Raw genomic sequence first — 23,647 nt, 5'->3', positions numbered from 1 at the left:
CCGGGTCTAAACATACTTTTCAATCACTAGATTGTTCAGGAATCTACGTTGAATTTTCAGAGCGTCCATGACCATAATATTGATTAAAAGGGTAATAAACATGGATCGTCGACTACAACAACCTGCATTTATGTGGCTCCCTCATCATAATGAAACATCCCGTAATATTTCAGACAGCTGGAAACAGTAGCAGAAGAATCATGGGAGGGGACTCAAGATATGGATAAAGAGGCAGACCTTCAGAGATTCGGGTAACAAGAGAGGCATCAAGATGGATCCTCTTCAGTTGAGCATTTTAGAGTGGGACAAAAGCCTTACTATTGAGTTAGACTGGAAGAAGGAAGGATGCAAAGGAAACGAGCACCCATAATGCTGAAGGAGAGGTGAGGACAGTGCAGAAATCTGTCAATCAGGGCAAAGAGTTTGAATTCCATGCATTTGAGAGATGAAAACCAGTGGATGTTAGTGAGGACAGATGTGGTGAGGATAGCCTGCAGACATCAGAGATTTAACTGAGGGAGCAAATGAGAATTCTCATTAGAGAAGTCAAGGCAGTGGACGATGGTTTCAGTGGCAGTGGGCTGAGGTAAAGGCAAAGAAGGGCAATATTTTGGAGTTGTGAATAGATGGCCTCAATGATGGATGAGATATGGGGTTTAAAGTTCAGCTCCGTATAAAAAAGTATATGGAAATTGAAATTTCCTGTATTGTTCTGCACTACATCATCGGCTATTCTGCAGCAGTTTTTGTGGGACAATAGATACACGTCTTGAATCGTACATTACAGGAAGAGTTAATACAAAACAATGAACTATTTCACTACCATTTGCAATCATTTAAAATAGGTAAACAAACAATAGTCCTTATTTCTCACTACTCGATAACTAACAAGTAATTAATATACAATAGAATTTGTAATTTCCTTAAGATTCAAAATACTATTCCCGCTCAATTACTTTTTTGCCAATTACAAATATTTCTTCTTGGCCTCCCCCCTCTCCTCCACTTCTCCTCCCTCACATTGGCTGCAATTTCCTTAGAGCTTTGCCTGTTCTTCCACTGTAACTTTGTTTGAAGTTATGTGGTGGAACAGGAGCAGGTCTAATGAAGCTTCAAACAATGTGGTGTCGCTTTAATCTTGGTCTGATTCTCTCTCACTGTCTTTCTTTTTCCCTCTCTCTCTGTCTCTGTCTCTCTTCCTCTCACCCGTCAAACACAGGAAATATCGGACCCTGAAAGGAATCCATCCTCATTAATTTTCAAATATAGCTTTCATGAAATGGTGTTAGATTTAGAATCCTTCATTAACTGATAACATCTTCAGTGTATGCTTCTCCCAGCTGTTTATACAGCAGGACACATATTCAGCAGTGGGCCTATTATAGCACTAATTCCACTTTGATTTTTCTAGTGCTTTTCCAAGCATTTTAGCCAAGTTTGCTTAACAGATTTGAGGTCATTAAATATAATAGACAAGAAAACTGAAGGTTAACAAATGCACAACTAGTTGTCGAAGACATTATTTGTTACCATCATGATTTTTCTTGGGTTAGTGTGAAGATAAACAGGGAATCAAAACAGCAACAACTTGCATTTATATAGTGCATTTTAATGTGGTAAAAATTCCAAGGCGCTTTAACAGATCATTTAGATACCTTTGTTCCACAGCCACTTAAGAATTCATTGAGCAATTACATCCAAATGAAAATATAAGAATTAATAAAACGTACATGATTAGATGCCTAAAATGTGTTGCTATCTGGAAGCAAAGACAAGCTTTACATATTTTGGTATTAGGCCTACTAAAATTCAAGAATTCATGATATTGAAATCAAAACTATGATTCTGATCACATACAGAAGTTTGCCTGAAGCCCCTAAATAAATGCAAGCAATACCCCTCCCATCTGATCCACAAATGGTTGGGGAAAAAAGTAGCATGGCTTCTAAACCTGCGAAAACAGACAAAATTCCAACTGCTTCAATACACACGCTGAGACACATATACCAAAAAGGAGAGGAAAAATACAATTAGACTTCAATAGACACAAATGCACACTGTAGATTTAACAATTAATTTCCTCTAAAATCCACATGTGCTTGGCTCTCTCTTTCAGCTTTTCCCATGTTCCACATGGGGATGAATTTTCCTCCATCAGGGTTGAGGTGGGGGAGGTGGGGGGAGTGCAGAAGCGGGTGTGTGCAGGCGCGCCTCCGATCGGCGCCCTCGATTGGGGGTGCGCCGCCATTTTACGTGGGTAGGCCAATTAAGGCCCGCCCACCCACCCAGCATGACATCCGCCAGGAAGCGCTATGCACTCCCTGTGCGGGCAGGGGGAATCCCTCAGCCGGGAGTGTGCTCTTTCACCCGAAAGAGCGCACTCACCTCCCTGAGGCTAAGTGCTGCCTCAGGGAGATCGGCGCCAAATTTAAAAATGGTCAGTGTACAAAAATAAAATTTCCCTGACATGTCCCCTCATGTGACACTGTCACATGAGTTGGGACACGTCCATCACTTTTAATCAAACTTTTATTACATTTTTTTTAAAACCCTCATCCCACCTGTGGGTGAGGTTTCATGCTTTTTCTGAAGCCCGCCAGGGCTCCCGGCCTGCCCACCAACCTTAAGGTTGGACAGGCAGGTCCGTTAATCACTTGAATTAGTTTTTAAATGGCCTCAATAGGCTGTTGACAGCTGATTCAGCTGCTCCCCTGCCAACCTGAAAATTGAAATGATGCAGGGTGACGTCAGGAGTTCCGCCTAACATCATTCCACATCAGCGAGTGGGCCCCACTCCATCCTGGCCATGGAGTCACAACCTTTACATCAACCATCATTTTTTTGGTTTTAGAGTTGGATATTCTTCCTGTGACTAACCCTGCCCATTTATCCAGGATGCAGAACCAGCACTAATACACACTGGCTTACCTGTATCAGGGGCTGGGTTATTTCCTAGCCAGCAAGTCCTGGAGTGGGACTTGAACCCAGCATCTTTCAGTTTAGAGGCAGGAGAGCTACCCACTGAGCCACTTGAGCTTCTGTGTAAAAGTTATCAATATTACCATTTAAATGGTGAACTTAAATTAATGGCGTAAAATGGTGATGTTTAAATACATCTATCCAGTGCATGGGATTGGAATAAATAGCCGCAGTGTGGGGAGTACCACCACCCAAGGTTAGACCTCCGATTCAAACTATTTACCCTGAACTTAATCCAGCCAGTGTTAAACATTATTGTTGTCTAAAAACCAGGAAATATGGAAAAGACAGACAATCAGCAGTGAAAAGAAAGATAGCTGGACCCTCTTCATTGACCTTTCTTTTTTATTTCTTTTTAAAATTTAAAGCAAACACTGAACATCATTAATTTAAAACCTTTTAGGCTGATGAGATTTTTCCCTTATTGTTCAACCTATTTTCCTCCTTGTCCTTCTCTGTCATGTTGACTCCTGTTAAGGACACAGTGTCACAGATGCAGGGCAGCCTCCTGTATCTTACCCAATGGCCATGCTTCACATGTGGACCTAAGCAGTTAGTATTGAAGGACTATTCAACCATGGGGGGAGGGGGGGAGGTGAGAGACATCATAAAATCAAACTCAGCCAAAGCTCACATCCCTAAACATCGAGCAACAACCATGGCAATCGATCAGGAGCAGGGGCACCCACATTTTCCTATCCTTAGAAGGCTCGACAGGGTAGATGCTGAGAGATGACTTACCTCATGAGGGAATCTAGAACTAGCAGCTACAGTTTCAGAATAAGGAGGGGGGGGGGGGTCTCTCATTTAAGATGGAGATGAGGAAGAATTTCTTCTCTCAGAGGGTTGTGAATCTTTGGAATTCTTTACCCCAGAGAGCTGTGGCAGCTGGGTACTCCAGGCTGAGTTAGACAGATTTTTGACCTACTAGAGAGTCAAGGGTCATCGGCAACATTCAGAGAGTGGAGGTGAGGCCACTTTCAGATTGGGCCTGGTCTTATTGAATGGCCTACTCCTGCTCCTATTTCATATATGCTTATGTGAACCCTAAGCTCCGAGACCAATCGTAGCACCATAACCACCACTTTTGTTGAGATCAGCTAATTCAGCACAAGGTAAGGTCAAAGCTGAGACTTTCCTCATCTATGTGGCTCAGTTATTTCCTTAATCATTAGAAGCAGCACCTGAAATTTAACAAATATAAGATAAACATTTTAAGTGAGTTGAATTTTCAAACTTTGAAGCATCTCAGGCAGCAGTAATTGCGATGCAGACTGTTCCTCAGATGTAATTAATCTGAGGAGCTGCTCAAGAGAAGGGAGCAACACATGCAGTTTGCAATGAATCTAAAATGGCAGCCACATTCCAAAGCAAATGGGGGAAGAAACCAGCTTCATATTGAAAATGAAACTGATCTGTACGTCTGAGCTGGCTAAAGATGAAAGAAATATCAGTTCCTTGCAAGGGCCACATTGGCCAACACATGAAATTATCTCTTTTTTTTCTTTTCAGTTTTTGTTCAGAATTTACACCCACACAAACACTGAGTAGTAATGCTTAACATGCCTCCACTTGGCCAAGTTAAATTAAACTCCATTGTACAAAGCTGCCACAACACCAGGTGTGCAATGTCACAGTTAACAACCCTCAACTTTTCAATAACAGCTTCCAATTGCAATTGATGAAGTGACTACCCTTTCCATTGTACTTGCGTGGGTTTGAATTCATTGTCATTTTGGTAGCATTACATAAATAACTCAGTGCTACTAGAATAAGGGGCTACCAAGCAGCTTTAGTTTTAACTAACCGTCGGTTTGAGCTCATTTACAATTCCTATATTAGATGGGAACCACAGGTATGTATCTTTCAGCCCACAGCATAAGGAAACAGATTTTCTGGTCATTATCACATTGCTGTTTGTGGCCTTGTTGTGCTCAAATTGGACTGTCATATTTCCTAGAAGTGTCTATACTTTACATGTATTTCATTTGCCTAAGTTCATGAAAGATGCCATATAAATGCAAGCTTTTTCTTGCCTGAATACATATGAAAAATCAAAAATATTATATTGGCATAAGGAAAAAGTCTTCATAATCCATAAATAATTTTCAATATATGAATTCTAAAGCACATGTAAATAAGGAATATATTTGCATCTGGTTAAATGTACCTGTTAATAGCGTTTGATACTGTGGAATGCATGAGACCTATTGAGCCAACGAGGACCATTCTATCTAGTTGTTTGATGCTATAAGCAACCTTCAATGTGTTATCCTTCAAGTGCTTACTTTGTAAAGGCACTGACTCAAGCTGGAATATTATTCTACAGGTGCTGGAAGCGTACCAGTGCTTTCCTCAAGTGACTACCCCTTACCTGCTAGCTTAAACCCTGAGATGCTGACATGCCACATTTAAAATGGACGCTCTTATTTTATCAGGAAAATCTAGCCAATTCTCCAAAATTCAGCAAGTTGGTATCCCTTTTAAAACAATGAGTGCTGGTAGGGGATATGATTATACAGAATGCCACTTCCAAACCTGATTCTGTCCTCACTTGATGTCAGGGATGTGCAACTTCTTTGCGATGAATAGATAGCACTGAGTAGTCAGAACCATGACTGACACTTGCCCCCTCTCTAGCCATGGAGATGTTAAGACCTATAGTAGTTGGCCAACTGCTGTCCTGGCAGATATCAACAATGTTCATCCTTAATGTGGAGGCCATAAAGTGAAGTCAAAAGCAATAAGTTATGATATTTAGTGCTAATGAGTTATCTAGGAGATATGAGGCCAATTTCCCTAGCAGCTCTCTGCCCCAACAATGAACAAATGCAGCATGCCCTGTAACGCACCGAGCCTGTCTGGGCTGAGTTACACCCGAGTTTGGTGGGCCGTGCCATTAATGTGGACCAGTCCCATGCCTGGCACAGATCCTCTGGAAGGGTCTTTTGTCAGGACACAAAAGTGTTAAAGGAAGTCCAACTGCAAGCCCTGGGGCTATTTGATTGCTGTTGGAGAATCCACAGCCCTGACAAAAAAAAAAGTGAGCTGCATAACTTCCAGGCTCATTGGCTGACCCCCTCACACCATCCTACCTGAGGGCAGCCACTGGTAGAAGGCCCACCACCAACATCCTCTGGCATCTGTGTCTGACAACCAGACAAACTAAACTGCAAGAAAATGAGACAGAAGAATAGGAATGCCCGTTCCTGCATCCTTTAAATAAGTCCTACACCTATCACAGATACAAGCATTTCTCTCATCCTCAGGTGGAGCCCCAGGAATCCCAAGGCTAAATAGTAGGGATGGAGACCTGGTGTGCTGACCTCTTTTTCCTAATCCTTGCACCTGGTAATTTTCAGAAGACTCTTACTGAAGTTCTACATGTAAGGTTTTATGAATAAAATTAAGGCTCATACAATTAATGAAAAATCAGTTAACTGGATTGAAAACTGGCTTGGCAATAGAAAATAAAGGTAGTGATGCAACGTAAAGCTTAGGCTTGGAGGGCAGAAGCAGTGACTCCTGGAATTACAAACGATCTCATGTGGATCCACGCGTAGCTGCACTGGGGAAGTGGGGGGTGGGTAGCACTTCCAATATAATGTCATACATGTTGAAGACACAAAAGCAAATGGAAGGGAGAATCATGGGTTGGTGGGGGGAAATGTGTGGGTCAGAATTTCCTTGAAGGGATAATATGTTGCTTTAGAAGCCTATAGAGGGAGTTATAAACAAGTTTCCAGTGTCTACTCGTGCATTCCCATTGCAGTAAATATTACGTGTAAAACAGGTATAAGCAGCAAAACAGCATGGAAACACATTTACAGCCTTTAAAAGCATTGTTCAGCTTGCACACCTAATTAACAGATTGGGAAACAACAGAGTAAAAATAGAACAGTGCTTGACTCTCGTTTCACTCTCTCATAAGTTCATGGCTGATCAATGGCCAGGATCATTCATTACTGACATTGTTTTGTGGTTCCAAAAATGGAAAATTTGCATAGACAATTTCCATTATAAATGTAGATATATAGAAACAAAATGATCAAAAATATGACACAAATATCTCATTGGCAGTAAGATTTTGTCAGCTGGCAATGCACCTTAACGTTTTTTTTAATATTATGTTATGGAGATTTTTTGCAGAATAATGGAAATATGGGATAGAATCTGAGCAAAAATAATACATTTTAGTTTGGTTAACTATTTTGAAAAAATGATTGAATAAATATATATTTGAGAGTGGGACTAGCAATACAGAGAAAGAAATTCTGGTCTGTCAGCATCTGAGGAGAGAAAAGGCAAGTCAATGTTTCAGATATAGCTCTTCTTCAAAACTGAAAGTTAGTAGACAAATGAACATTTTGATGAAATTGGGAAAAAGGAGAGGGGAGATATATAAACACAATCACAAAGATTCCAATCACAAAGAGAAAGTTAGTTAGTTGCAGGATCTGTAACCTACTTAAAAGGAAAGCAGAAATCATCAGAGTATTTCAAAATTATCTCAGTACATGAAAGATATTAAAATGATAAAACAACTTGCCAGAAAATCTATCACAGAATCACAGAATTTTTACAGTGCAGAAGGAGGCCATTGAACTTCACCTGGGTGGACAGGTGGCAAATGAAATTCAGTGCAGAGAAATGTGAAGTGATTCATTTTGGTAGGAAGTACAGAGAGCGACAATATAAAATAAATGTTACACTCTAAAGGGGGTGCGGGAGTAGAGGGACCTGGGTGTATATGTGGATAAGTCATAAGAAGGTGGCAGGACAGGTTAAGTGAGTGGTTAAAAAAGCACACAGCATCCTAGGCTTTATTAATGAGGATGTAGAGTACAAAAGCAAGGAGAAGTTATGTTGAACTTGTATAAGACACTTGTTCGCATCAGCTGGAGGATTGCATCCTCCAGTTCTAGGCGCCGCACTTCAGGAAAGATATGAAGGCATTGGAGAGAGTGTAGAAAAGATTCACGAGAATGGTTCCAGGGATGAGAAACTTCAGTTATGAAGATAGATAGGGTAAGATGGTAATGAGGCCCATTCTAGGATAAACAGGATCATAGCATTGTTACGGTGTAGAAGGAGGCCATTCGGCCCAGTAAGTCTGCACAATGACATGAAGACAAGAAAATAGAGCAAATTGCAAGCAGCAACTGAGCAAGCATGCAGAGATTGGTCTTCAGTGAAAACTGAAATGTTGAAAACACGCCGTGGGTCCATCTATCCTACAGGACTATCTATGAGGGCTTTAGCAGCAGCTGAGCTGAGGTGGGGCGGAGCCAGGCAATGTTACAGCGGTAGAAATAAGTGGTCTTAGTGATGGATATGTGACTGGAAGCTCAACTCAGGGTCAAATATGACACCAAGGTTGTGAACAGTCTGGTTCACTGAGGGATGGAGTCAGCTAAGGAATTGAAGGGACCAGAGATAGTCCCAATAAATATTTCTGCAATGCAGATTTGTTACACACCTTTTTTAAAAAATGCACATCCTTAGATTTAATACATATTAAAAAACTTCTGCCTCAATAGGGTAGCTTTTGACTTTGTGTAATAGATAGTGTGAAACAGGTGGCAGTGATTCGGGGGCCTGGTTTACATCTCTTGATTTATATTTTCTCTGAAATCATTGGAAATAAAAATAGGGAGAGATGTAAAGCTGGCTGTTGATTTGCTTTCACCCATTTTACACTATTTTACAAAGGCAAGATTCACTCCCAGGGCTTGAACCATAGAACGACTTGTTGCACTTCAAGTGAATCAGCCTCTACTTAATAATGGCAACAGGCAAGGATAGGAAGCTCTGATTTAAAGCATAAAGTCACCAAAACGTAGGTCTAATCTTTGTCTCCTTGCCACTAGGGAAGCAGTTGCTCATGAAAGTTGTTGTAGGAATTCTCAGGCTCCAAATGTGCATGAGTTACATTCATGTGCACAGCCTCAGAACCTAATTGATTTTTTTTTTAAGAAAAGAATTAGACTCTAGAGCATTCCAGAGATTAAATCCGGTGGCAGAAGTGAAAGTTGGAGCGACTTCTGCTGGAGAGCAGGGTGGCTGAACACGGAAGATCGTGTGCTGTTCAGCTCGTTAATTATGAGGTCGCGAGGAGCATGTCAAATTTTAGGGAAGGCAGGAAAGTGGCTTGGCTTGCCATCACCTCATGAGATCTAATGTCTAAGTGTCATATTTGGAACGGCACCCAGGGCAGCCATTCAGTATTCCACTCTGCTCCTAGACTCCCCTCCACCACCACCCACCCCACCCCACCCCACCCCCCCAACCCGCCCCCTGCCAGTCCTGGCTCAATCTCACCCCTGTGCCCAGGCTTGTGTGTCAGGAAGTTGATGTTCTCAGGGACGGTGTGAAAGGAAGGGAAAAACAGCGTCTATGGACCTGAAACTCCAGGAAGAAGCCTACCTCGCCAGGTGCATGCCACTTATGTACAGTCGTGAAACAGAACGTTCTAAATTCCCTTGACGGGGTGCTAAAGAGGGGCTACAAGATTCCTGGTATTAGGCTTTTAATGAGCGTTGATGAGATGCAAATGGAGTTTCTGACATAGATCAGCGGGACGCTCAACCTGCCTTCAACCCACCATGGAAGCCGGGAGAACAAGGTTCCAAACTGATCTCCCAACATCCGGAAACTGAATTTTGGCCAGGCTGCCAAATCTTGCTCTGCTGCCCACCACGATTCCCGCTGCTGGCGGGCGTGGTAAACCCCGCCCTTGCTATGTGAAAGGGTGGCATTACATAGGTCTTCACAGTGACTCCAAGTTTGACTGCCTTCTTGCTGTAGTGTGCCCAAGATATAGTTAACAGGGCACACCCTAGGGTTCAAATTTCACAAATACCAAACATTTAATTCCATAGTAAATTCAATATTCATTAAAATTCTGCAATCTAGCTTTTCATCATTTCTTCCTTCTCCATTGCAGCCAAGACTAGAACTGATAACTTCAATAAGTTTACACTTTCAGAAACTCAGTGTGAAACAAAGGGTATATTTTTGATTATCCATCCATGAGGGAATGCAATAAGAATCGTATGAACTAGGGAGGAATTGAGTTTTCTTCTTCTCCCCCTGAATGTCAACGTTTTGTTCCCTTCAAATTTGCCGGTTATTCCTAACCGATTCCTAACTTGCCTTCAAAAATGACTTAATTTTGAAACTATAGGCTGGAATTTTCCACAGCAGGGAGGGATCTCCCAGTCCTGCCGATTGTGAACGGAGGTTTCAATGGCTTGCTGGTCCCGCCATGGTGCATCCTGGGAAGGCTGGAAAACTCCGGCCATAGAGCATTTATAAACTGATTGATTTTATACAAGTCTTGACAACAAAGTGAGGGTGCCCAACTTTACTCAGTGTGGGCTGAATTGTACGTGCCTCCACCGGACGTTACCTGCAGAGGAGGAATGTGAAATAGGGTGGGCACTCACCCCACCACCTTCCTACCTGCCCCCGAGCTCACCCCATAATATTGGCGGGTAGGGTGCGGGGCAGGCAGGTGCCAAAATCGGCAGCCCACCCGCCATATTGAAATGAATAATTAAGGGTCAATTAGGCTTGCTATCAAGCCAATTGACCCTGATAGCAGGCTGCCCATGCCATAAAACATTTTGTGTGGGCAGTGGGGCGGGAGCAGGAAGCCTAATTTTTTGATTTAAGTGTCTAAAGGGCAGGAAGGAAGATAGGGTAGGGTTGCTCTTTGGGGGCTGTCCTTTGCCGATCGCAAAGCGCTCCCCTCCCCACCTTAGGTCAAACCCCCCACCCCCCTTCCTTCCTACCCGCTTCCTCCCTTAAACCCACCCACTCTCCCTAACCTACACAAACGCTCCCAGCCCAAGGTCCCGGACTTACCTACTCCAGGGATCCATGGGCCTTGGTCGTCTTCTTCCCCTGCAGTCCCGGCAATGGCCACTCGCGCCCTCTTGGCGTTGCCGGAACTGATGGAGTTGCCAGCCAGTGGATTGGCCAGCAGCACCAAAGGGCAAAACTTCCACCACAATCAGGGGCAGAAGTCTTGCTCAGCCCTCATTAGTAGGCCCCACAGTGCTTTATGCCTGCTGGGCAGGTTGGCATGGACCATGTCGGCTCCACGCCAATGTTGTTTCCAGTGCTGTCCGTCCCCCTGTATTATTCAGCCCAGTATTTGGATAGTAGCTGACTGAAATGTTAATAAATCAGGCTGATAAGCCATCATTAATCACTTCCTCACATCAGTAAGCTCTCTTAGACATGACCAATTGTAAGTTTTTGCTTCCCAGATATTAGCTAGGCACAATCAAACACTGAAAATTAATTTTATTTTGGATCTTAGAGGTGCAATATCATCCTTCAATTGGAAGGGTAAGATGGTCAGGTCTCTCATTGCTAAGTTTCTTCCTTCAATGAACAGTGTCACAGGCTCATTCTCCTTCATGACTAACCAACAGGAACTGTGCTTCAGCCTGAATCTCATCTCCCTCAATTTAACAACACCTCGCTTATCTGTAGGCAATTGACGCATGGCTGGAATTTAAACTTAAACTCTCTTTTTTGAGAGTGCAGCCCTTTACCTCTGGAGATACTATATCTTGTAAAGAGACTTAAAAGCAAATTAACCCTTCATGAAAATCCAACTACAGGTCCACCCTTAGGAGGAGAAGACAAGTCTTTCTCATGGGATCTATCAATTTCTCTCAGCAGGATTGCTTCAAACAGCTGAAAAGCTCTTTTTTATGGAGCCTTCAGGAACTCTACAAGGCTGAACTCTGACCTTGCCAAAAAGGAGGTTGCTCTTTCTTTCCTAAAAAGAAAAGTTCACATAAGAAAACAGCCCTCTCCCCATGCATCAGATCTCCAGATACTTCTGAACTCCTTTTATAACTTATTGCAACAGCTAAACTTCTGCCATATATAATTTAAAAGCAAAGCCACCATAAACTCCTGTGTCCTCTTGGCCTCTCACTCTACACATGGTTCTCATTTGGCACAGTCTGTGAGACTGCAACGGTGGTGAACACAGCACGAGAGCAGCCGCTTCCTTCAGAAGAGGTCAAACCTCTCTTTTTAAACAGCATGATAAAAAATCACTGCAGAAAATCACCCCATCAGGTTCAGAAGTGTTCAAACAAACACAGGTCGACTTTAAATGTAGCAGAAATAATCACCTTTACTGTTTCATTATAAGCGTGAAAATGTGTCTGTTCCCTGTGAAACTATTTGCCACAGAGTTAAAATGCATAATGTGGGAAATGAGATCCAGGTTATTCAGAATTGGGCAATATATGACAACAAGGACAATTTGGCTATTAGCGTGCTTTTCAAAAGATACAGCAAAGATATGAAAGCACGTCTCTCCAAAATTATTGTAAGAAAAATAAAACTAATACCCCTGAGTTAAAGTACCTAAGACTTACACTAGTAAATCTAATGCACTTTGCATAGGCACAAATTATGCTACGCAAATAATAGTGTACAAAGGTTTAATACATTTTGTCTGCAATTTTGAGAAGTTTGCCTATTTATTTGGAATGGGTTGAATTCTATTAAAGAAGCAGAGAAAGGAATTAAGTGTTTATATGTTAATATCTGCATAATGTAATTTTTACAGCCAGAGAGAAAGCGAAAACAGCAACTCAATTATTCATTGTCCATTTTTATTCCTCTTTTGAATAGTTCAGATTGAATTCTGAGTATCATTTCACTGACCAGTATAACTGGCTGCCTTGACTGTTAGAGATGTCCGCGCAGAAAGTATTCCCAGAGGGATGGAAAGCCAGAAGTTAAAATTTATTTTGCAAAGCAGGATTTAAGAATAGGAAAAGGGTTCATTCAGTAAAAAAAGAAATACTTCCCTATACTGAGCTTTTAATTCAAAACTTCACAGAAAAGTGGTTAGTGCTATTAGTAATGCACCAATGCACAGACTGAAGAGTAATTACACAGCAGGACAATTCCACAAACTTTTATACGTTTCTATGAAATGACAAAGGACCAGTTTTTGAGTGTAAGAGCAATAATCTATGTTATTTGCACATAAGGCGAAACAAATTGTATTTAAATCATTTGCTGATGCAAGAGTTTGGTTATGAGTGCTTAGATAGTGCACAGCTATTTAAATTCTGGCCTAGATGAAGCATAGTACAACATCACACTTCATACTTTTGATTGTGTTAGAATTGGTCTGCTGCCAAGATTCCCATTAGCTGCTTCTTCTGATGGCGCAATTGCTGCACTCAAAATCCATCCCCATCCTTCCAACTTTTGTAAGTGCTATGAAATAAGGAGTAACAAATAATGAAGCATGTGGACATAAACCTGGACAACATTTAGGCTTGAGCTGATAAGTGGCGAGTAAAATTCATGCCTCAGAAGTGCCAAACAATGACCATCTCCAGCAAGAGAAAGCCTAACCGCCTCCCCTTAACATTCAATAGCATTAGTATTGTCAAATACCTGACCAGAAACTTAACTGGACAAGCCACATAAATACTGAGTGCAGGTCAGAGGCTGGGAACTCTGTGGCGAGTAACTAATTTCCTAATTATTCCAAAGCCTGTCCACCACCTATAAAACACAAGTCAGATGTATGATGGAATTCTACACTCTTGTCTGGATGGATGCAATGCCAAGAACAGTTAAGGGGCTCCACAACATCCAGGACAAAGCAGTCCACTCAGTTGGCAATCCATCACCTTAATTTCCTCTACAACTGGTCACAGTGCTTGCAATTTATTCCATCTACAAGATGCACTGCATCAACGTGCCAAGGCTTCTTCAGCAACACCTTCCAAACCCATGGCCTGTACCACCTAAAAGGACAAGGGCAACAGGCAGATGGGAATGTCACCATCTCCAAGTTCTCTTCCAACTCACACATCCTGACTTGGAAAAATATTGCTGTTCTTTCATTGCCACCATACAGACTGTAGCAGTTCAAGAAGGTGACTCACCACCATATTCTCGAGGATAATTAAGGATGGACAAGAAACACTGGCCTTTCTGCAATGCCCACATCCCATGAATGCGTGAAAGAAAAAGTTACCTGCCCCTTCAGAAACTCGCTGAGAATAGCGTAGTCTCATGTAAAGGACTACATACCAGCAATTGTTGTATTACTGAAAAATGGATGTTGTGGAAATCATTGCTCATTTAGTCTCCTAAATGGTGCACTTCAGAGTAAAAGGGATGTAACCATTTATTACCAGATTTAACTATACTGGGCGGACTTGTTTTGATTCCAAACTTTTGTAGCACAAAGAACTGAGCAAATCAAGGTATTCCATACCAAGACATGGTTATTTCAACGAGAATCACACTGCCATTGGTTAACAAGTGCACTCAAAGTCATACACAGCAACCTATCTCATCAAATTAAAAAAATGAGGAAAAAAAAAGCTTGCATTTAGATAGTGCCTTTCATTACTTCAGGGCGTGCCAAAATGCCTCGTATCTAAGGAGAAATTAGCTTTTCACTATTTCAAGTTCATTAACGCATACAATAATGGATACATTATAAAAGTTCATTCCCAATTATGAATTAAATGTCATAATCTCAGTGGAAGGTTTAGTTTCTAAAACATCGGAATGTGTGTTGTTGCAAAACTGTTGCATGGTTTGTAGCTACAATTTGAAATATAATTTTTAAGATCAATAATAGTTTTAACTAAAACTAATGTACAAAATAACTTATTGGAATGTTTTCCATTTTGTAGTCACAGAGACGGATGTTAAAATTGGCAGAAAACCAGATTAGTAGCTGAAACTATAATGACTGTGTATGGCCTTCATGTACTGCTTGACAATGAGCTGAGCTTCAAATCCCACAACCAATCCATCAGCAAGACTGATTACTTCCACCTTCAAAACATCACCCCTCTTTGTCCCTACTGTACTTGCACCACTGTTGAAGTATCCATCCATGCCTTTGGGACCTAGAAATTCAACTTTACCAATGCCCTTTCCACACGTTTACCAAGCTACATCCTAGATAAGCTTCAACTCATCTAGAATTTGAGTATTGCTGAAAAAAGAGACTTTTTTTGTCAAAGCTTTTCGTCTTGCACTCACCAACACAATTCACAAGAAAATACCAATGTCAGGGGACAGAACATGTACACACATTGTGTCTATTTCAGCTAAACAAAATAAGTGACAGCCATTCACTTGTTTATTCCCCAGGGCAATGTCTTGACCAATCAGAGTCAAGCTGCCTGGTTTAAATTTCAAACAATGTTTGGCAGTTAACTGTCAGTCACCATCAACTGGTGCAATCTCCATAGCAATGCCTCCATCAACCAGAGCCTAGTTGTCAACCAATCAACACTTTCTTCTCATAAAGTATAAATATGTTCCCCTGACATTGTTATTTTTTGGGAATTGTCCTTTGTGTGCAAGATGAAAAGCTTTGACAAAAAAGTCTCTTTTTTTCAGTAATACTTATCTAGAATTAGGCCACCAACCTCCCCTTTCTCAACTTTATTGGTTACACACTCCTGAACGCATTGATTCCAAAATCAAATATTCATTTCCAAATCCTTCTGTGGCATTGTTCTTCCCTATCTCTGCAATCCTCTCCAGACTAACTTCCCAGCCCATACCATCTGCTCTTACAAACCTGGTCTACTGTGCACTCCCTACTTCCTCCATTTACCATTGTGGCAAAGCCTTACATAAAATTGGCATCACACTTTGGCATATTAGTGCAGTACTGAGGGAGTGCTGCACTGTCTGAGCTGCCATTTTTCAGATGAGATGTTAAAACAAGGCCCCGTCTGCCCGCTCAGGTGGATGTAAAGGATCCCATGGCACTATTCAAGGAACAGCAGGGGAATTCTCCAAGGGAAAAATTTTCCCCCTGTCGGGGGGGGTTGTGTGGGGACAGGTGGGGGCGAGCGCAAACCCGATCTGCGCCCCCGATTGGGGCCGCGCCGCCATTTTACGTGGGCAGGCCAGTTAAGGCTCGCCCAGTGTGACCCTCACCCAGAAGTGCTGTGCGCTCCCTGTGTGGGCAGGGGGGGATTCCCTGAGTCTTTTCCTATGCTCTTTTGCGCATGTGCGCGAAGGAGCGCAGAAATCTCCCCGAGGCACCTCTGTGCCTCAGGGAGATTAGTTTGACCTGTAAATTTAAATAAAGGAGAAAAAAACTTTTAAAACATGTCCTCATGTGACACTGGAAGTGGTCATCAACAGTGCTATCAAACCGCACTTGCTTAGCAATAACCTGTTCATTGATGCTCAGTTTGGGTTCTGCCAGGGCCACACAGCCCCTGACCTCATTACAGCCTTGGTTCAAACATGGACAAAGAGCTGAACTCCAAAGTTGAGGTAAGGTGACTACCCTTAACATCAAGGCAGCATTTGACCGAGTGTGGAATCAAGGAGCCCTATCAAAACTGGAGGCAATGGGAATCAGCGAGAAAACTCTCCGCTGGTTGGAGTCATACCTAGTACAAAAGAAGATGATTGTGATTGTTGGAGGTCAATCATCTCAGCTTCAGGACATCATTGCAAGAGTTCCTCAGGGTAGTGTCCTCGGCACAACCATCTTCAGCTGCTTTATCAATGACCTTCCTCCCATCATAAGGTCAGAAGTGGGAATGTTCACTGATAATTGTACAATGTTCAGGACCATTCACGACTCCCCATATACTGAAGCAGTCCATGTCCAAATGCAGCAAGGCCTGGACATGACCCAGGTTTGGGCTGACAAGTGGCAGAAAACATTTGTGCCTCACAAGTGCCAGGCAATGACCATCTCCTACAAGAGAGAACCTAACCATCGCCCCATGACATTCAATAGCATTACCATCGCTGAATCCCCCACTATCAACATCCTGGGGGGGTTACCATTGACCAGAAACTGAACTGGACTAGCCATATAAATACTGTGGCTACAAGACCAGATCAAAGGTTAGGAATCCTGCGGCGAGTAACTCACCACCTGACTCCCCAAAGCCTGTTCACCATCTACAAGGCACACGTCAGGAGTGTGATGCAATACTCCCCACTTACCTGGATGTGTGCAGCTCCAAAAACACTCAAGAAGCTCAATACCTTCCAGGACAAAGCAGCGCATTGACACCCCATTCACAAACATTCGTTCCCTGCACCACCGACGCAGAGTGGCAGCAGCGTGTACCAACTAAAAGATGCACTGCAGGAACTCACCAATGCTCCTTCGACAGCACCTTCCAAACTCTTGACTACTACCATCTCGAAAGACAGGGGCAGCAGACACATGGGAACACCACCTGCAAGTTCTGCTCCAAGCCACTCACCATCCTGACTTGGAAATCTATCGCCTTTCCTTGGCTGTCATTGGGTCAAAACCCTGGACCTCCCTCCCTAACAGCACTGTGGATGTACCTACACCACATGGACTGCAGCGGTTCAAGAAGGCAACTCACCACCACATTCTCAAGGGTAATTAGGGGATGGACAATAATTACGGGCCTAGCCAGCAATGCCACAACCCATGAAAGAATATAAAAAAAGAAACACACTGTATAAATTCAAATCTTCGATAGTGGCCTCAGCCACCAGCTCTAACGTACTTCTTTTACTTCTGCCTGGATGTGTAGCCATTTGGGATATTTGTTATTTTAAGTGTTCCTTATATAGAAAGCAGTCTTTCAAAATCGGGATATGAATCAGGTTTTTAAATTTACTATTGTGCTTAATTTGCTATGGCTTCCTGCCCTTAGGTTCTGGGTTAATGTCCTTGCCTGTCACTTGACTGGACAAGTCATTGATAAGTCACTTGAGGGCCATGAAGTGAGTATTATTGCAGCTGAGTCCTGATGGGTTTGCGCATAAGGCAAATTAAATCTTATAGAACAAATTCACCGAGTGTCGCCGAGTGTAAAACTGAAGTAATTAGAATTTCTTTTCATTGCTGTTTAAATAAGTAAAAATGGCCAGAACAAAACTCGGTTTCTAAAAGCAGAAAATGTTCCCATCAGTAGCTTTCTTATGTCACTAATTGTGCTTTTATATCTATATCTTAGATCTTATATTCTTATGTTCTCCATTTATAAGCCAGTTAAAGGACAACATAATGGTGGATAGTAGATGCACTGTACCAGAGTCTGGTCGTAGCCTTGATGTGAGGAGGCATTGAGGAAAAGGTCAGCCATTTCACTTTAGAAAGGATAGAGAAACCAAAAAACATTGAAAGAAAGTTATCATGTTTGAATATTTTCACACAGAGGGGACAGTTGGACATTGCCATTTTTAGAAACCTTAGAGATAGTTAGTTATTGGTCGGCCATCTCAGCTTAGGGATGGCATATGGTCTGGGAAGACCTAAAGGAAAAAAAATGCTCAGGAATTATCAGTGCTTTACATTTACAGCCATGCTCCATGAAAGAGCTGTAAATCATAAGTGTCCTAAGCATGAGTGAGTTATGACATTATGCTGTATAAAGTACACTCCCAACAATGTACAATGTCCCATTTATTCAATAGATTTAGTTCTGAACATGTCCTGGAATGTGCCTTGTAGTTCAGTCCGTTAAGTGATAATCACTGGCACTTTGTTAGTAGTTTTATTTTCATTGCATTTAATGCTCACATTCCTGGGCAATGGAATTATCTCTAACTCCCACAGAATTAAGCAGGGCGTCATATTGAGGTTGTATGAGTAAAGCAGGGTATCATATTGCTTCAGTACAGGTAATAAACTTTTAACATTCAGATTCTTTTTTAGTGCTGGTTGCCTTAAGCTGTGTCCTCCCATTGACAGTCTTAATAAAGAATGATGGATCTATATGAAGTGACATTGTTAAGAGTAAAAAATTCCAGCCTGCTTTGTTTCCAGGCTCAAAGATACAAGGGCTTTTTTGTTTAGGTATCAGTTATTAAGATTTTGCCTTACAGCAATAAAGCTACCCACCTTTCCTCTGCCCTCCATTCAGAAGAAAAGAGTTAGGTATTTTGCATGCGATAGTTCAGACAAAACAGGTCTACTGGGGCCTGAAGGAAGAAGAGTTTATACAGAAGTAAAACCCATACTTCCTGTTTTGTGTAAAAGGGCTTCAAGGCCACGTGCCATTGAGGCGTCTTGTAGTGCTCTCTTTTTTTAAGGGTTTTATTTGCAATGATGGCCCAGTTACTGAAGTTTTTACAGCTGTCCCTTCCATCCACGCATTTAAAAGACTTCAAGTAAAGTAAGTAGCACAACTCAAGAGGGAAAAACCTAAGACAAATAGTGATACAATTCCTCAGTTTTCTGCTGCACAGAGAAAACAGGTGCAGAGCTCATCAACGACAACATCATCCCTCCTCAGAAGACAACCTTTGGCCTCTCTGGTCTTGTAGTCTACTGCCCCATCTCTGGTCTCCCTTTCTTTTCCAACAACCTTGAATGCGTTGTTGCTTCCCAACTCCATGTCTATCATTCCTAGAACTCAATGTTTGAAGCCTTCCAAAAGGTTTCTGTATTTTTTTATTTGTTTTTGGGATGTGGGTGTCACTGGGATGGCCAGCATTTGCTGTCCATCCTTAATTGTCCTTCAGGACGTAACAGTGAACCATTGCAGTCCATGTGGTGTAGGTATACCCACAGTGCTGCTAGGAAGGGAGTTCCAGGATTTTGATTCAGCGACAGTGAAGGAACGGCGATATAGTTCCAAGTCAGGATGGTGTGCGACTTGGAAGGGAACATGCAGGTGGTGGTATTCCCATGCATCTGTAGCCCTTGTCCTTCCAGGTGGTAGAGGTCTCAGGTTTGGAAGGTGCTGTTGAAGGAGCCGTGGTGAGTTGCTGCAGTTTTATATAGCACCCACTGCTGCCACTGTGCATCAGTGCTAGAGAGAATGAATGTTAAGATTGGTGGATAGGGTGCCGATCAAGCAGACTGCTTTGTCCTGGATGGTTTCACGTTTCTTGTGGGAGCTGCAGTCACCCAGGCGAGAGGAGGTTATTCCTTCACACTCCTGACTTGTGCCATGGAGATGGTTGACAGACTTTGGGGAGTCGGGAGATGAGTTACTTGCCCCAGAATTTCCAGCCTCTGACCTCCTCTTATAGCCAGCGTATTTATATGGCTGGTCCAGCTCAGTTTCTGGTCAATGGTAACCCACAGAATGTTGACAGGGTGTTATGTTGTCATATTATTCACAAAGAGCTAGAAACTAATTATTATGCAAAGTAACATCCAGGGTGCCCCATTTCTGCACAGTAAGATGCCAAGCAACAATGTATCAGTCAACCAATTACATGTAGAGCATCAAGAAATACACTCAATGAAGCTCCAACATTTGAGTCTAAAAGTGTGATTATTTTGAGTCTCTGGGAACAAAAACACATAATCGTGGCTGCCTGTGAGTAAAATCCCAAACATATTAAATGGATTTAATGCAGAAATCGACTGAAAAAGATCAATCCAAATTTGTTGCAGAGAGAGAAAAACTGAGTGAATCATGTAAAAACTAAACGGTTGCCACCACAGCATTGAACACACAGAGACATTTAAGAAGTTTAAACAAAAGTGCAGACTGACATTCAGTTGTCTTCTAAAAGGCAAGAACAAAGAGAAAAGGGTCAACTACATCCTTTTGTGGGCAGGAGGAAAAGGGTTAATTTTTTAAATAGTTGGTAGATGAATGAGGATGACAGTAAAAACCCAGACAAAATTTATGAAAAAAGTCAGCAGACATTTCCAGCCAAAGCCGAATCACTAGGTCCATTGATATGAATTTCAAAGCCTGAGGCAGGAACCAGGTGATCCTGTCGACAATTTCTTAACAAGATTGAAAAATGCAGTCAGAAAATGTAAATTCAAGGACACCGATTCAAAAGGCTGCTAGATCTGCTTATCTTGGGCTCTAAACACCCTGAAGTACAAAAAGATTTGATTGAAGAGGAGAAGCTTATAATATAGCAGGCTGTAGACTTTGCCAGAGCACATGAATAGACAGATGAAGATACTGACTACCCAAACAGCTAGCTTCCAGTTAAGTCAAGAGAAAGATTATTTTTTTGCTATTCATTCATGGGATGTGGGCATCACTGCAGGGCCGATTCACTGAAACAGCAACAAAAGAATGCACGCCAGACTGAGAGAAAGATATATGATGAACGGTGGACGACCACATGAGCTCGCAGACAGAAGGAAATGTCCCGCACATAGATCAAACTGCAAACTTGTGGAAAAACCTAATAACTGGGAAAAGATGTGCAGAACAAAGAAAGAAGATGGTAAACAAGTTATTGGAAACAGAGCAACAGGATGAATGAGAAGGAAAAGAAACAAAAACATCCATACCCTGGAAGATGGCAATGAGTTTGAGGATACAATAGGCATAGGAACCATACAAATGCATGAAGTTTCTGGATGCGACAGTTCCCAGAGAAAATAAATAAGCTCATAACCATAAATCTGAAGCTGAAGCTTGATACCAGATCACAGAGTAACACATCCCGCTCAGACTATAAAGACCTTTCCTGAAAATTTAAAAGAAAATGGTTACCCAAGGAAGGATGTTCTGAAACTTGCCATATAGGGGAAATGAGATTCAACAGCTAGGAACAACCCAAATCAGGCAGAACACGCAAAGGAAAATATGTTAACTGTATGTTCTGTATCACTGAAACAGATGGTCCTGCTATCCTGGGGTTGAGCAGTTGTGAACAGCTGCAGTTTATCTCAGTAAACCAGGAGATGAAGGAGGTGGCATTGAGGGTTGAAGGTAGTACACCCATCGAAAAGCGCCTTTCCAATCAGAAGCAAGAAAGTGACTGCCAGAATCATGGAGCCTACAGATTGGACAAATTCCATTGTTGTGAGATAACGGGCAAAGCCACATGAATGGGTTGCCGTCAGATATTGAAAGCCACGAAGAGCTCTTCACAGAAGAGGAAAGAGAGCTAATTCAGGAAGCTCAACAGCAGATTTCCAGAAACTAACTGCACTCCAAGGTGAAACGTTAGAACTAGAGAATAAAGCAGCTGACCTGGAAAGACCTGAAGTTTGAACAGGACATAATGTGGCTGAAGAGGAGCATATGGAAGAGAAACTGCAAGCTGTATATCTAGCAGAGGAGGCAACCAAGAGGGAGATCCTGAACCTCAAGTCAAAGCTTCAACAGTAACGTGCTTCAAATAGAAGGACTTGAAAGAGTAAAGAATGACAATGCTGAGTTCAGACAGCAAATCAGTGAACTGCAGGTGCAGCTTAACACTATATCACAGTCGGAGAGTGATTTACTGGATGTTATAGAGTTGATCTTCCAGACAACTTTTCTAAGTGGACACATTTAACTTTATTTACAAGACAGCAGCGGCAACTACACGTGTGCATCAAACTCTATAACTAAAGAAGAACTCTCCTCTCAGAGGTTCCCCGTGCTGCTGGCTCATCCGTTTACGCAGGTCACGTTCTCTTACAACATAGGATTATTCTTAAAGCTGCAGCCCTATGTTTATCCAAACTATAATTACTACACTGGATAACAACATTTAAAAGAGGAAATGCTAGAAGCCAAGCAGAGCTGGCACAGCTGGAAGTTGAAAAGCTGGTGGAAGACAGGCACGTAGGGTGGTTAGAAGAGAAAAATATGGTGAAGGATCATAGTGCAGAGCTTGAGGAGACGTACTGCCAGGCCGAAGACAGACTGTAGCGCGCTGCTTTAGCTCAGAAGAGGAGGTAAAACATTCTACCAATTGCTACACTGTGAATAATGTTTTTTTGAGAAAAGAAAACAAACTATAAAAGATTCTTAATGTGTTCAGTTATTTTTAAAAGTCGATTGTCAATCTTCTTTAGTTGAGGCATAATACAAAAAGTTAATGATTGGAAGCTATATTAATATATAGAGGCATTATATCTTTTTTAAAAGAAAGAGCAATGTATCGTTATGTTGTTTGCAAAGAGCTAGAAACTAACTGCTCTAAGAACGTACATCCAGGTTGCCACATTTCCTGTTTCATTGTAGTCAGGTACTGAGCAACAATGTACCAGTCCACCAGCCATGTGGAGAGCAGCAAAATAAACACTCAATGAAGCTCCAACATTTTGAAATAAAAACCGAAAATGCTGGAAAAACTCAGCAGGTCTGGCAGCATCTGTGGAGAGAGACACAGAGCTAATGTTTCGAGTCGGTATGATCTTCTTCAGAGCCAACATTTTGAGCCTATTTCGAACCTCTGGGAACCATTTCTCTTCTAACTGCTCTGTGTGCCTGTCTTCCACAAAAAGGCATAACAGGGGGATTCAACGATGATAATACCATTGAGTGTCCAAGGGGAGATGGTTAGGTTCTCTCTTGTAGGTGATGGTCATTGGCTGGCACTGGTGTGATGTGAATGTCACATGCCAGTTATCAACCCAATCCTGAATGTTGTCCAGGTCTTGCTGCACACGGACTGCTTTAATATCTGAGGAATTATGAATGATACTGAACGTTATAGAATCATCAGGGAACGTCCCCACTTCTGACCCTTTGATCGACGCAAGGTCATAAATTCCACAGTACTGAAATGCCTCTTACCAAAGTCACAAATGGCATCCTATGTGACTGTGACAAAGATAAACTACCCCTCCTCATCCTTCTCAACCAGTCTGAAATCTTTGATATAGTTGATCATACCATCCTCCTCCCAACACCTTTCCACCAGCATCCAGCTGTGTGAGATTCCTTTCATCCCAGTCATAGCCAGAGAATCACTTTCA

At 42.1% G+C, this 23,647-nt stretch overlaps 1 protein-coding gene across 1 annotated transcript in view; it reads left to right on the top strand.

Annotated features, from left to right (window-relative positions):
* The window catches only part of LOC144688449 (protein phosphatase EYA1-like), a 261,652-nt gene that overhangs the window by 122,584 nt on the left and 115,421 nt on the right, over nucleotides 1-23,647 (top strand). The window lies entirely within an intron of this gene.

This window comes from Cetorhinus maximus, chromosome 13 (genome assembly GCF_964194155.1).
Source record: "Cetorhinus maximus chromosome 13, sCetMax3.hap1.1, whole genome shotgun sequence".
NCBI classification, from domain to species: domain Eukaryota; kingdom Metazoa; phylum Chordata; class Chondrichthyes; order Lamniformes; family Cetorhinidae; genus Cetorhinus; species Cetorhinus maximus.
This window is presented reverse-complemented; position numbering and strand designations above follow the sequence as displayed.